Source organism: Salvelinus namaycush, chromosome 21 (assembly GCF_016432855.1).
Source record: "Salvelinus namaycush isolate Seneca chromosome 21, SaNama_1.0, whole genome shotgun sequence".
In the NCBI taxonomy this organism is placed as follows: Eukaryota; Metazoa; Chordata; class Actinopteri; order Salmoniformes; family Salmonidae; genus Salvelinus; species Salvelinus namaycush.
Window position 1 is genome coordinate 37,433,209 of NC_052327.1, and position 17,080 is coordinate 37,450,288.

Genomic DNA, 17,080 nt, shown 5'->3' on the forward strand with positions numbered 1-17,080 from the left:
TTAGGATTTATGCTAGGATCACTTAAGGGTCCGAGCAAAATACCAGCCTTAGTAAAGTTGAACATTTATTTTGAGGCCTTTAACTCTACAGCTACAGCACTCACCAGTTTTCTTCTCAGAAGTCCATAGGTCATCCCTGTAGACTGCCCAAAACTAGTGCCTTACAGCTGTAGACGTATCATATAGTTATCAACTTAGGATAGTACCTTAACCAACACCCCGCAAATTAGAAGAGCCCTAGATATGACATTAGACAATGCCATGATAGGGTTATTTTGCCAATAACTATATTTTGTTTTGTTTATGCTTTCATTCATTTTGTTTCATTTTCTTCGGCATGTAGAAAGTGATAGCCATAAACAACTTCCCCATACAACCATCAGTTAGTGCCACAACGCCGCTCATTTGGGAGGAAATGTAATGATATATTTCATGAGTGTGTGTGCGATGTTAACATCTGCCTAAGTTACTGCCCAGTTACTGCCTCCGCTGCCCAGCCATGGAGCAGACTTCTTCATTTGCAGACACCCTACCCGGGTCGACCACACCAGAGGGGGTCTGCAACAGCGATCACCAACTGGACATCTGCTGTCCAGCCATGGAGCAGACTTCTTCATTCGCAGAAACCCTACCAGGGTCGACCACCAGATGGGGACCACAACGATGGTCCACAACCAGGACAACCCACGGTCATTTGTATGTTGGTTTGCAACATGCAGGTTAATCGCAAGATTGAACCCAACATGGGGGGACTGTCATGACGTTGGGTTGGGGGTAGGTTTATGACAGTCATAAATACCTCTTTCCCCCTTTTTCTCTCTCCCTACTATAACTGATGTGACATAAGGAAACCCATGGGTTAACATAGAGATTCTGGGTAACATCAGAAGTTGGGGGAAATGAACTATATTCTGGTAATTCGACCAACTGAACATATGCGGTGGTACTTAAGGTATATTATGTCAGTTCGGTTGCCCTCTGACACATTCTCATCAAGGATTGAATGACATAAACTCTACTGTGGAAAGTCTAAATGTCAGAGATATCGGATTCACATGGAATTGTTGTTTAATTCAAATGTTTGAATATGACATTATTTGTGAAGAGATGAAATGTAATTTTAGCTTCCAAATGAGAGATCTGTGCTTTCATAAGTTTTCCTCTGCTCACAGTGGTCCGCCCCTGTGAAGAGGCATGGGTTATAAACCTTTCAGACACACCCCTCTCCCTCCACTATAAAAGCCACGAACAAAAATATAACTTTCTGTTCCGACTACACCAGGATGACGGTCCGGTGTCAGAATGGTTCAGATAATAACTACAGATGAAGCCAACATCAGCATGGACTTTGATTGTGAATGGTATGAACTTTGAACTCGTATTCACTACAGAAGTGATATATCCTAGCCTTTGAGTTAGCAACAGCTAAACGCAGGTTCGGAAGGACAGTCCAAGTATCCCGTCTAATACACACAACGTATTCCGTGACTACCAGAGACATTCTTCAAAGGACAGAGGACTCGGGTTGGCGACACGGTCCATCTACCACCAACCTACTGAAGCGCAGCTCAGAGTAAATATTGATTGCATTTTCCTCTTCAAATGGGCGGTAATTTAGAATGCATAAGATACTGTATTTACGATAGCACAGCTCGCCTATGTTCAAGTCTCCCGCGCTTTCACTAGGACTCCCCCCTTCCCTTTGTGTAACAAGCTGTCATATCTATTCCGCCCGCTAGGGACGTTTTTCTGTGTGACGTAATTTGTGATCAAGTTATGAGTTAATGGTGTATGTGTGTTTCTGTGTGATTAGTTAGGTATTTAGTAAATAAATAATTAAACCCAATTTTGTATTGCTGATTCAACTTGTTAGCCAGGATTCTTGCAGATAATCAAGGACTTACAACTTTCAGATGAGACTGAATAAAATGACGATTAATGTGACTGCTATTTAGTAAAATATTACTAAATCTTTAAGAGTTTAGTCGAAAGATAACAGCTCTATAAATATTATTTCGTGGTGTCCCTCTCTAGTTAATTCATATTTACATGATTAGTTCAATCAGGTAATATTAATTACGGAGAAATTATTTTATAGAATAGCATGTCATAGCAATTAATCTGGCATAGTCAAAGACACGACAGTAGTACAGTGGTGCAGGAGGCTAACACATACTGTAGCAAGAGACCTGAAGTTTTAACGTAGTTGTAGTACTGGAAATACATTTTGTTACAACGCTTTGTGTAACATAACTTTAACATATTGTTAACCTGAAGTCATACATTGGTAAAGCTGAGAATAACCTATTGTTACCCTACCAAAGAAGTCAGTTCGCTGCTCCAAAATCTGCATAAATGCCAGACGGGACATTCCTGGGGCTGACACTTTCAGGTATATGGTGGCACAGTTGACAGTGGCAGGCTAGTACCCATTCTTTATCAGATCTGCCAAGTTTACTTTCCTGGTGTGAAGACCAGTTGTGCAGGTCAGCACATTGTAGTGGCATTGAGGGGGAAAAAATGTAGTCTGAATTAATGTTGTTTTACATTGCATTGCTACATCACTGTTTGGTTCTTGTAGATATTGCACATACAATTTATTCCTACGAGGATTATGTTTCCCAGGGCCAACATGGATGGTGCTAGTTAGGCAACCAGATATCATCTATGGTACGTCCAATGGTAAGAAACAATCTAGGGACAATATTTTATACAACAATAAACAAGAATACATTTGAACTTTGATATAATACATTTAGCCGCAAATAAAATATAAAACACACCCTGTTCATGAAGTGCATATTTGCCATCACTGTGGAGAGATATGGCTGTTGTTGGAGGAAGGGGAGTGTAGAATCCCTCTGTTGTCATGCCCTGGCCTTAGTTATCTTTGTTTTCTTTATTATTTTAGTTAGGTCAGGGTGTGACATGGGGGATGTTTGTGTGTTTTTTGTCTAGTCTATGGTGTGTGTATTGTCTAGGGGGTAATTGTCTATGTCTTGACGTTAGTTGCTTGTGTCTGCACTTTCGTTTGTTAGCTTCACGGTCGTTTGTTGTTTTGTCTAGTTTGTATTAGTGTTCGTGTTCGTTTCATCTTCAAATAAATAGAAGCTGTATTTATATCACGCTGCGCCTTGGTCCTCTCTTTCACCTAAAGACGATCGTGACATCTGTTGTGCAGGGGGAACTTTGCATGTGAAGAGACCTCTCAGTCTTCGCAGTAAAGATGTTTCGGAAGACAGTCTGTACGTCGCAGAATAGCCCTTTTCACATTGCATGACTGACAGATCTTCTGAGAAGCATGCTCTGCAGCCAGCAGAGAATCTACGATCTCAGGCCTGGACTCCCTCCACCTATCCTGTGAAAGTTCCTTCCTCACACTCCAACTGTGTGATGCACCAGGCAGAGCAGGATTTGCACACTCAGGGTCTTTTAAGTCAGCTAGGAGGATGCTAATTTCTCAATGAAGTATTGCTTTTTTGAAAACACAATAAAAATGGGAAAATTATGAAATTAAGAATATTATATAATTAATCTATTAAAACGCACATAGGGCTGTAAGTAGGTGACAGCAAATATATCTCTGCACAATCTATGGTGTGACAAGCCAAAAGCTTTGATTCTATAGTAAATTCAATTACAGGGCAGACAAAAATATTGAGTATTAAGTCTAAAATGGAATATCACACAATAGAACTTGATCCCATCATCGAATAGAAATTCTGAATGTTCTTAAAACAGCAAAAACAAATTGAGTGTACAAAACATTCTCTTTCCCTGACAAACTGATCAAGTGAAAGCTATGATCCCTTATTGATATCACCTGTTACATTCACTTCAGTGTAGATAAAGGGGAGGAGACAGATTAAAGGAGGATGTTTAAGCCTTGAGACAATTGAGACATGGATTGTGTATGTGTGCCATTCAGAGGGTGAATGGGCAAGACAAAATATTTAAGTGCCTTTGAACGGTGTATGGTAGTAGGTGCCAGGTCCAACGGTTTGTGTCAAGAACTGCAACGCTGCCGGGTTTTTCACAATCAACAGTTTCCCGTGTATATCATGAATAGTCCACAACCCAAAGGACATCCAGCCAACTTGACACAACTGTGGGAAGCATTTGAGTCAACATGGGCCAGCATCCCTTTAGAACGCTTTCGACACCTTGTAGCGTCCATGCCCTGACGAATTGAGGCTGTTCTGAGGGCAAAGGGGAGTGCAACTCAATATTAGGAATATTTTGTACACTCAGTGTATTTTGACTACAGAGTAAACTCTCCTCAAAGGCAAATGCTTCCAGCTTCCACAAATACAAACAGTGGTTGTAAAAGGAACAACACTGTGTAAACATTGCAATAGTGGATTTGAATGAATTCAACTAAGACTAATTCCATAATGTGGAATGGCAGATTGCTTCATATTAAAGGAAATGTGCAGGAAAAAGCTCTGTCAGGATGTTGTTATTGCACTCCCCTACAGAAGTATTTGGACAGTGATGCTAAAATGTTGAATTTGTCTCTATACTCGAGCATTTTGAACTGCATTGTCGAGAAGCAACCTGCAAGTAAGCATTTCGTTGGATGGTGTTACCATCAGTATCCTGTACATATGACTAATAAAACTTGCAACTAGCCCCACCATTTGACAATGTCATAAGTATTTAGACACATTTCATGTATGTATTAAAGTTGTCAAACGTTTAGTATTTGGGCCCATATTCCTAGAACACAATGACTACATTAAGCTTGTGAATCTACAAACTTGTACAGCTTGTTTGGTTGTGTTTCAGATTATATTGTGCCCAATAGGAACTGAATGGTGAATAATGTGTCATTATGTAGTCACGTTTATTGTAAGTAAGAAAAAAAGATCTTGATGTAGTCATTGTGTGCAAGGAATATGGGACCAAATACTACACATTTGACAACTTTAACCCACGAAGTGAGATGTGTCCAAATACTTAACATCTTCAAATGGGGTTGTAGACATATAAAGTAAAGTGCTTTCATTTCTAAACGGTAAATCAGGAAAGTCTGAAAATACCCTGAAATAAAAGGTGACATTCTGTACTGTAACTTCATATCAAACATTTGATCTCAAATCCGAAATTCTGGAGACTAGAGCCACATTTAAAAATGTTGCATTACTGTAAAAAATAAAGATGTCACGCAGAATAATTCAGTAACACCAAGATGACCGCAATTTTGAAAGTAAAACAATTTAAACATACATATTTCTTCATCAATGTTGAAAACTGGAGTAGATTCCAATCCACTGGTCCTTGTCTCTAAAATAAGATATGCAAAAAAGGAAAGGATTAGACTTAAAGGGGAATTCAGAAGTTGATGAAGCCTTTTTTGGACTTATATTAATGATTTGTCCCCATTGATTCTCGAAGATTATAACTTATTAATGAGTTTAATTCAATTCATGAGTTTAATTCAACTGTCGTACCCCATCAGAACCCAACCTATAAGCTTGTTTTAGTCAATGTTTGCAAACAAAGTAAATGTAAAAAAAACACTATAGCCCTAAAACATGGTTAAAACTATTATTTTAATAACATTGATGGTAAGTTATTGCATCCATAGCTCTGTCTATAAATTGAGTGGTTACATTTCGCCAACCCCATCACTCAGCTTTTAACCAAAACAGGGGAGGGGAGTGCGCTTTGTTATTGTTTCAATGACCAATTACAGCTTTAATAAAAATATAATAAATGAATTACAAGGCCACTGAATAGGCCACTGAATTAATCTATTCAATCGTTCATCAATACCTGATTCTTCCTCCTCAGTGACTGGCCCAAAATGTTGCACTAGTCTGGCTTTTGATGTACTGGCCCTTGGAGCTGAAAAAAATTGTAATAAAAAGGTTTTTAATTCAAAAGATTTGCTGGAGTTCTGACACTCCTTTCGTTAAATATGTATTTTCATCAGCGACAGACAACAGTTAGAGACAGGGAAAGGTGGGATCAGACCTGCATGTAATGTATTATGTGCTGTGGATAGATGGTACTAGACCGGCCTATGGCACGGCAACAAACGTTTGATATGCTATGATACAATATGTTTGAAAGGAAAAAGTCAGATCAGGGACCAATAAACTGAAACACCTAGACGGAATGAAACTTAACAAGAGAAGTGGATGTAGTTGCCTTCCTGGTTTGAGGAACAATCTGTTCTCTCTCATCGCTTTGTCTCCATCTGAACCTAATCCTTGGAGGCTTGTTTGTCTTTTTCTTATTATTTTCCTAAAAAGTGCATTTCAATTATCATGGCTGGCCCACTAATAAAAGTCTCCCACAAGCATGGCTTGCTTGTGCACATATGGACCACAGGTCATATCAGAGTCTACGTTTAAATTCACATTTGTGCCATGTGGGGTCTACTTTGACAAACAAAAAGCAACGATAAATCATAACGCTGTGGTGCTGGGGTTGTGTTGGGAATATTTGTGCACGTATGGGAGGTATAAGGGTTACATTACCGGTAATGTACGACTTGTTACATTACCGGTAATGTACGACTTGTTACATTACCCGTTCTGGGTTGCGCTCCTCAGCCAGCCTTTTTGCCTCGTTAATGGCCTCGTCCAGTTGGGCTTGTGGGTCCTTCTCTGGGTTGAGCTCCTCAGCAAGCCGTTCTGCTTTTTTAATAGCCTCATACAGTTGGTCTTGGGGGTCCTCAGAGGCCATACCATCTCAAAAGAAACATAAAGAGACAACTTCCAATCCAAACACATTCCTTCACATAGATGCAAAAATGGGAATATATTGCCTAATGTATAGGTGGCTAAAATAATAAGTGAAAATGATATCCAAATATATGCCAGTAATGCAACAAAAATATCCACACATTCTGTTGTGTATGCAACTTACTTTATTCACCTTTACGTAACCTTCCTTACTGGTTTAACTTCTACTTCATCACAATCCCGGATCCGGGAGCACCCCCATCAGTAAAAAAGCTGACTAGCATAGCGTCACAAGTAAATACTCGCATCTAAATATCATTAAATCACAAGTCCAAGACACCAGATGAAAGATACACATCTTGTGAATCCAGCCATCATTTCTGATTTTAAAATGTTTTACAGGGAAGACACAATATGTAAATCTATTAGCTAACCACGATAGCAAAAGACACAACATTTTTTTCCCACCATTTTTTTCCTGCATAGGTAGCTGTCACAATTTCGACCAAATAAAGATATAAATAGCCACTAACCAAGAAACAACTTCATCAGATGACAGTCTGATAACATATTTATTGTATAGCATATGTTTTGTTAGAAAAATGTGCATATTTCAGGTATAAATCATAGTTTACCATTGCAGCCACCATCACAACTCTCACCAAAGCAACTAGAATAACTACAGAGACCATCGTGTATTACCTAAATACTCATCATGAAACATTTCTGAAAAATACACAGCGTACAGCAAATGAAAGACAAAGATCTTGTGAATCCAGACAATATTTCAGATTTTTTAAGTGTTTTACAGCGAAAACACAATATAGCATTATATTAGCTTACTACAATAGCCAACCACACAACAGCATTGATTCAGGCCAACAATAGCGATAACGAATAAACCAGCAAAAGATATTAATTTTTTCACTAACCTTCTCAAACTTCTTCAGATGACAGTCCTATAACATCATATTACACAATACATATAGAGTTTGTTCGAAAATGTGCATATTTAGCGGCACAAATCGTGGTTATACAATGAGAAAAGTAGCCAAGCTGCCAACAATATGTCGGGAGAAATCTTGGGAGAGGCACCTAATCTAATCAGTAACTAATCCTAAACTTGACTAAAAAATACAGGTTGGACAGCAAATGAAAGATACATTAGTTCTTAATGCAATCGCTGTGTTAGATTTTTAAAATTAACGTTACTACGACATACAGCATGCGTTAACTTCTTCAGGCTGCAAGCCCGAGGCCGGCCACAATATGACAACAGCCACTTCAAGTGCAGGGCGCGAAATTCAAAATATATTTTTTAGAAATATTTAACTTTCACACATTAACAAGTCCAATACAGCAAATGAAAGGTACACATCTTGTGAATCCAGCCAACATGTCCGATTTTTAAAATGTTTTACAGCGAAAACAGCACGTATATTTATGTTAGCTCACCACCAAATACAAAAAAGGACAGACATTTTTCACAGCACAGGTAGCATGCACAAAGCCAACCTAACTAACCAAGAACCAACCAAACTAACCAACAAACAACTTCATCAGATGACAGTCTTATAACATGTTATTCAATAAATCTATGTTTTGTTCGAAAAATGTGCATATTTCAGGTATAAATCATAGTTTACATTGCAGCTACAATCAGAAATTGCACCGAAAGCAGCCAGAATAATTACAGACACCAACGTCAAATACCTAAATACTCATCATAAAACATTTCTGAAAAATACATAGTGTACAGCAAATGAAAGACAGGCATCTTGTGATTCCAGCCAATATTTCCGATTTCTTAAGTGTTTTACAGCGAAAACACAATATAGCGTTATATTAGCTTACCACAATAGCCAGAAACACAAGCCATTTCCCAGTAGCAAAAGTTAGCGATCGTAACAAACCAGCAAAAGATATATAATTTTTGACTAACCTTGATAAGCTTCATCAGATGACAGTCCTATAACATCAGGTTATACATACACTTATGTTTTGTTCGAAAATGTGCATATTTAGAGCTGAAATCAGTGGTTATACATTGTGCTAACGTAGCAGCTTTATCCCACAACGTCCGGATATTTTCTGACACTTTTTCTGACACTGTAACGGCATTCCTCCTCCTCTTCATACGAAGAGGAGGAGTAGTGATTCGACCAAAGTGCAGCGGGGTGTGAATTCATAATGATTTATTAGACAAGACAAAAAACGAACTAACTTGAATAACTAACAAAATAACAAAACGGAGTAGACAGACCTGGACATGCGAACTTACATAAAACGAAGAACTCACGAACAGGAAAATGACTACACAAAAGAACGAACGTACAAACAAACCGAGACAGTCCCGTGTGGCGCGACAAACACAGACACAGGAGACAACCACCCACAAACAAACAGTGTGAAAACACCTACCTTAATATGATTCTCAATCAGAGGAGATGAAAACCACCTGCCTCTAATTGAGAACCATATCAGGTACCCAAAACCAACATAGAAACAGAAAACATAGACTGCCCACCCAAAACTCACGCCCTGACCAATTAAACACATACCAAACAACAGAAAACAGGTCAGGAACGTGACAGACACACATATTCTGACCAAATAGCTATTCATAAACATAACTAAAAAATACATGTTGTATAGGAAATGATAGATACACTAGTTCTTAATGCAATCGCCGTGTTAGAATTCTAAAAATAACTTCATTACGACATACAGCTTACGTTATGGCGAGAGAGTACCCAAAAGCTGGGCGCAAACGACTAGTTCACATGTTCGACAGATATATGAAATAGCATCATAAAATGGGTCCTACTTTTGCTGATCTTTCATCAGAATGTTGTACAAGGGGTCCTTTGTCGGGAACAATCGTTGTTTGGATTTAGAACGGCCTTTTTCCCTCTCGATTTAGCAAGCACACTTGCCAAGTGGCGCGAATCTCTCCATGTCAACAAACGGAAGAGAACGGAACACGGCAAAACTCCCGATTAAAATTTCAATAATCTGATTAAACTATATTGAAAAAACATACTTTACGATGATATTGTCACATGTATCAAATAAAATCAAAGCCGGAGATATTAGTCGTCCATAACGGCAGCTTATCAGAAGGCAAATCCAGGTCCCTGCTCGCGCTCTCCAGAAAACAGGAAACTGGTGACACGTCATGCCAAGAGCTATAATTCGAGTCCAGATCAGGTTACACACTCCATTTCTTCTCTCACTCCTTGTCGACATCTAGTGGAAGACGTATGAAGTGCATCTAAACTTTTAAATATCAAGGACTTTAATAGGCAGCCCCTAGAAGAGAGCATCGATTTCAGATTTTCCACTTCCTGTCAGGAAGTTTGCTGCAAAAGGAGTTCTGTTTTACTCACAGATATAATTCAAACGGTTTTAGAAACTAGAGAGTGTTTTCTATCCAATAGTAATAATAATATGCATATTGTACGAGCAAGAATTGAGTATGAGGCCGTTTGAAATGGGCACCTTTTATCCGGCTACTCAATACTGCCCCTGCAGCCCAAACAGGTTAAAGCGAGACCGCACCGAAATTAATGGCGGAATATGAGTTTAACATTTTTCAACAGAACAACGAATTACCATCATAAATAGTTCTTACTTTTTGATGAGCTCCCATCAGAATCTTGGGCAAGTTGTCCTTTGTCCAAAAGAATCGTTGCTCGGTTGTAGAATGTAGTCTTCAACGTTGGAATTAGCAGTAAACATTAGCCATGTGGCAAAGACGTGTCCAACTCACTATAACGCAGCACTAATAAATATCCGAAAATCGCAATATACTGATATAAACTGATATAACTCGGTTTAAAATAACAACATTATGATGTCTTTAACACCTATATCGAATAAAAACAGAGCCGGATATATCTAAGGGCTATAACGGGAGCTTTCTAGAACGACATCCAGAGGTCCTTTTTGCGTCAGGGCGAAGAGAAGAAAGGGGGAACCCCACGTTGCCAGCCCATTTATAAGCTCTCAGATCTGCCCAGCAACTCCATTTCAATTCTCACTATTCGCTGACATCCAGGGGAAGGCGTATGCAGTGCATCTCAACCAATAGAAGACAGGCAAATTAATAAACCGACCTCAGAACAGCCAGCAGAATTCAGCATTCTCACATCCTCATAGGAAAATTGCTCTAACTCCAGTTCTGTTTTACTCACAGATATAATTCAAACGGTTTTAGAAACTAGAGAGTGTTTTCTATCCAATAGTAATAATAATATGCATATTGTACGAGCAAGAATTGAGTACGAGGCAGTTTAATTTGGGAACGAAATTATTACAAAGTGCCAACAGCACCCCCTATTGAGAATTAACAGTTTTTTTTTAAACCAAACACTTTAACAAACACAAAACAAACCCGTATGCATGCTGTATTTCTGACAACAAGGGACGAACTGGCGACCTACCTGGTATCTGTCCAGGGTCCAGACATCTGGTGTGGGCGAAAAATCTATAAACAAAAAATGTCACATGACCGGATGAGGTAACCAACCATGTTATACGAAAAAAAACGTTTTTGTATCGACCAATAAAAATTGGTCAATAAAAATGGTTTACACGTTTGTTTTTTGTAAGAAATACATGGAACTATAACCGAATAAAACACAATTAGCCATCATGCATTGCTTACATTCATTCTATACTGAAGTCTGTTCAGAAAAATCGAAAACAGTACATATAGGGTTTTAATAAGGATTAAATAAAGACAAAAAATCTATATATTCATAACGTTAAAAAATTATAAATGAAATACAGGCTATCGCGTCTATATTTGTTGCAAACGCTTGTCGTCTACTGGTTCAATTCGTGTCTTTTCACACGAATTAACCTGTCTGACTCTGGCGTTCCGCCAGCGGAACTCCTCCCACATTCCACTGAAAAGGCAGAGCGCGAAATTCAAAATATATTTTTTAGAAATATTTAACTTTCACACATTAACAAGTCCAATACAGCAAATGAAAGGTACACATCTTGTGAATCCAGCCAACATGTCCGATTTTTAAAATGTTTTACAGCGAAAACAGCACGTATATTTATGTTAGCTCACCACCAAATACAAAGAAGGACAGACATTTTTCACAGCACAGGTAGCATGCACAAAGCCAACCTAACTAACCAAGAACCAACCAAACTAACCAAGAAACAACTTCATCAGATGACAGTCTTATAACATGTTATACAATAAATCTATGTTTTGTTAGAAAAATGTGCATATTTGAGGTATAAATCAGTTTTACATTGCAGCTACCATCACAGCTACCGTCAAAAATAGCACCGAAGCAGCCAGAGTAATTATAGAGACCAACGTGGAATACCTAAATACTCATCATAAAACATTTCTGAAAAATGCATTGTGTACAGCAAATGAAAGACAAGCATCTTGTGAATCCAGCCAATATTTCAGATGTTTTAAGTGTTTTACAGCGAAAACACAACATAGCATTATATTAGCTTACTACAATAGCCTACCACACAACCGCATTCATTCATCAAGGCACGTTAGCGATAGCAATAGGCACGTTAGCGTTAGCGAATAAACCAGCAAAAGATATTAATTTTCACTAACCTTCATAAACCTTCCTCAGATGACAGTCCTATAACATCAGGTTATACATACACTTATGTTTTGTTCGAAAATGTGCATATTTAGAGCTGAAATCAGTGGTTATCCATTATGCTAACGTAGCTTCCTTTTCCCAGAATGTGCGGATATTTCTATTAGACTCTCACCTATTCTGACCAAATAGCTATTCATAAACATTACAAAAAAATACATGTTGTATAGGAAATGATAGATCCATTAGTTCTTAATGCAATCGCAGTGTTAGAATTCTAAAAATATCTTCATTACGACATAAGGCTTATGTTATAGCGAGAGAGTGGCCAAAACCTGGGGGCAAAACTACTAGTATACAGTTCGACAGATATATGAAATAGCATCATAAAATGTTTCTTACTTTTGGTGATCTTCCATCAGAATGTTGGAGAAGGGGTCCTTTGTCCAGAACAGTCGTTGTTTGGATTTAGAACATCGTTTTTCCCTCTTGAATTAGCAAGCACACTGGCCAAGTGGCGCGAAGCTCTCCTTTCTGAACAAAGGCACACAACGCAACACGCCTAACGTCCCGAATAAATTTCAAAAATCTAATAAAACTATATTGAAAAAACATACTTTACGATGATATTGTGACATGTATCAAATAAAATCAAAGCCGGAGATAGTAGTCGCCTATAACGACGGCTTTTCAGAAGGCAATTCCAGGTCCACCTGCGCGCTTTCCAGAAAACAGGAAATGGATGACTCGTCGTGCCAAGAGGATATATTCCACCTCAGACCAAGATAAACACTTCATTTCTTCTCTCACTTCCTCTTGACATCTAGGGGAAGGTGTATGACGTGCATCTATACTCATACGTGTCATGCCCATTTATAGGCAGGCCCTTGAACAGAGCATAATTTTCAGACTTTCCACTTCCTGGTCAGAAAGTGTGCTGCCAAATGAGTTCTGTTTTACTCACAGACAAAATTCAAACGGTTTTAGAAACTAGAGAGTGTTTTCTATCCAATAGTAATAATAATATGCATATTGTACGAGCAAGAATTGAGTACGAGGCCGTTTAAATTGGGCACGTTTTTCCCCCAAAGTGACAACAGCGCCCTCTGTCCTCATCAGGTTAAGTTGCACATCAATTTGTGTCTTTTCGCACGAATTGAACCGCACAAAAACGCAGGAAATCTGCTGAAACACAGTATGTGCATATATGCGCGAATTGAATGTGAGGTTGGGCTGAAAGTATGCACCGAAGAGGAACTGAGGTCTTATCAGGAACGTGTTTATGGTTTTCTCAGCTTTTCATTTCCTTACAATCGGTCAAACTGATGGGATTTGGCATCAGACCAATCTTTCCACTGTTTTGGAGTTATTGTGTTTTCTCCCCGTTCGCTAAACGAAATAGAAAACTTTACCGGTGTTAACTACATTACCAATGCACTCATTCTATTGATGTATAGACATTATTATCTATAGACATTATTCTGGTGACCACTACTTTATTTAGTCTTCTGGGGCAACAAGTTATGAGCTGGATGTATTAAAGCAAAAACTTGGCTACATTTGGGGTGAAAGTAGCCAGTAGTAAATTGTAGTAAATACATTTTAGTAGTAATAATTTTAGTTATTAAATTATTATAGTGGAGCGAACTGCGCAGGTAGCCTACTTTTAGAAGTGACTTGTTTGGCAATCAGATGAAAACATCATCACACAGCATCCATGGTATGTGCAACTGAGCAGACCGCAAAAACAACAATTAACGGGACAAGATGTTAACATGCCACAGTATCCCGTTTTAGATCAGATCATAGGCGGAAATCCCAGGGTGGACACGACCCCCATCCTGGGAAAAATATGATTTCCCCCCCCCCCATATATCACTGTAAACATAACTATGTAATTTCAATAATATTAGTAATACGCAATGAAATCACTTGTGCTGATTATAGACACTTAATAGCACGTTTTTAAGTTTCAAAAGATTGCGACCCCCCGCCCTTTGTCTCACAATGGGTTGATCCACTGCCTCCAGCAGTGGCACATGATGCAGGTACTGTGCATGTGTGGAAATCTGACATAGTCTGTCATTGGTGGCTGACCTCCAGTAAGTTGTTCAAACAAAGGATATGTTAGACTTTTTTTTTTTTACTTCTACCACTCAATACAAGAAAACACATAACCGTCACCAGTCTTCATTTTCGCTGCAATAAATTACAGGTCACTCTCTGTGTTAGCTAGCGGTTAGCTGATGTTTGCTTGCTAGCTAGCTACAGTAACATCAACCAGTGTTTGACTCAAATTCAAATAGCTGCAATGAGAGAAGCTAGCATTGCAATGTATTGTTCCTTAGCTGGCAAGGTAACAGAGGGTTCGTGTCTACCGTCTGAAAAGCACTCCATGCACGTAACTAACGTGAGGTTAATGCAGTCAACAGCACCATAGCGATGTTTTATGTTGGCAGGGTTCACACACAATAGCTGAATTTGCAGCGCTAGCATGCAAAATTTGCAAGCTAGCTAGTACCTATTCCATGTATGTGGCGTCGTCAAAGATGGAATCTGCTATCGTCAGTTTATTCCAAAGTCAGCATGCAGCTGTAGTGCTTCGACGTCCCTGTGATAAGGTTAGCGATAAACTGAACAGAACTACACTCTTCTACCATTGTCTTAAATATATGTAATGGTCTTGTTTAGAGGTCGACCGATTATGATTTTTCAATTACGATACCGATTATTGGAGGACAAAAAAAGCCGATACCGATTAATCGGACGATTTATTTAAAAAAAAAATAATAATAATTGAATATATATATCATACACACATTTTTGTAATAATGACAATTGCAACAATACTGAATTAACAATGAACACTTTTATTTTAACTTAATATGATACATAAATACACACACACACAGCTCTGAAGTGACAATGATACTGAAGAGTCTGCTTAGGAGACAAATACTCAACTGTTTGAATAAAAATAGAGTTTAAGTTACCTGTGATGAATGTTGAAAACAAAAACTTTAATTTCTATATGCAGGAAATCCTATTTTAATAATGGGCATGGTAAGAATTGACAACCAAAGTGCGAGTCATAATTCCCATGACACCTTCTAGCAAAATCTGAAAAGCGGTTCCTTCATTTATTCCATAGGATATTTTTAGATTCACTTAAAATAAGGTCTGTGTTTCGTGTAGGCTTACATCACCGTGCCAATTTTATAACTGTGTAGATATCCATAGGACAAGGTAACTCTGATCAATATTGGCTAAATATAAGCGAAGATAAATTATTTTGTAGAGTGGATTTATGAAAATATGTTGACAAACGTTACCTTATCCTAGTGAGATTTACACGGGTATCAAAACGTCGAGGCGGTTTAAGCCTGCACGAAACACAGACCTTATTTGAAGTAGATCAAGACATTCTCTATGGAAGACATGAACGGTAAAATAATGAAGGAACCCCTTTCAAGTTCAGCCGCAAGTAATTGCAGGAATTATAACGCGTCAACTATTTCTCTCTAAACCATATACCTTTGACTAATCCGGAAACTATCACCTCGAAAACAAAACGTTTATTCCGTTCTGTATTTTATGTAACGGGTGGCATCCATGAGTCTAAATATTCCTGTTACATTGCACAACCTTCAATGTTGTCATAATTACGTAAAATTCTGGCAAATTAGTTCGCAAAGAGCCAGGCGGCCCAAACTGTTGCATATACCCTGACTCTGCGTGCAATGAACGCAAGAGAAATGACACAATTTCACCTGGTTAATATTGCCTGCTAACCTGGATTTCTTTTAGCTAAATATGCAGGTTTAAAAATATATACTTGTGTATTGATTTTAAGAAAGGCATTGATGTTTATGGTTAAGTACACATTGGAGCAATGACGGATAAGTACACATTGGAGCAATGACAGTCATTGATTGATTGTTTTTTATAAGATAAGTTTAATGCTAGCTAGCAACTTACCTTAGCTTACTGCATTCGCTAACAGGCAGGCTCCTCGTGGAGTGCAATGTAATCAGGTGTTAGAGCATTGGACTAGTTAACTGTAAGGTTGCAAGATTGGATCCCCCAAGCTGACAAGGTTAAAAATCTGTCATTCTGCCAGAAAATAAGAATGTGTTCTTAACTGACTTGCCTAGTTAAATAAAGATTAAATAAAGGTGTAAAAAAAAAAATCGGCCATTCTGATTAATCGGTCGACCTCTAGTCTCGTTGCAAAAGCTAAATTGTCGGTAGGGGACTTTGAAGCATCTGTGTGCGGATCTTGGAGTAAACTGACAATAGCAAAGATTATAGCAAACACCTCAGAAACGGAATTGGTGCTCGCTAGCTCTGCAAATTCAGCTATTGTTGGAAGCCAGCCAATATAAAACAAACTATATTAAAATTACAAAAGGTTGCAGCATACGTTGTGTAAATGGTGAACTCATACAGCTGTCAACCCTTGTCACTGCAATCCGTTTCACATTTGCTAGCTGACTAGCTAGCTACCTTTTAGATTGAAGCCCATATAGAAGATAATAGATGATAGAAGCCCATCTCCTACTGTAAATAACCTGCACACTGTGTGTGTAGCCAGCCAGCCAGGTAGAAAAATGGCAGAAAGACGGACATCAGAGTATTTTTCAGTACAAAGTAAGAACCCCCTAGTAGCCTAATATCTCAGACTAGTTGATCAAATGTTCATAAGAAAGAAGTGAAATGCTAATGGAAATGTTTCACAATGATGTCATTAGGCAGAGCAGGCAACAGATGGCACACAGACAGCAGAGCTAG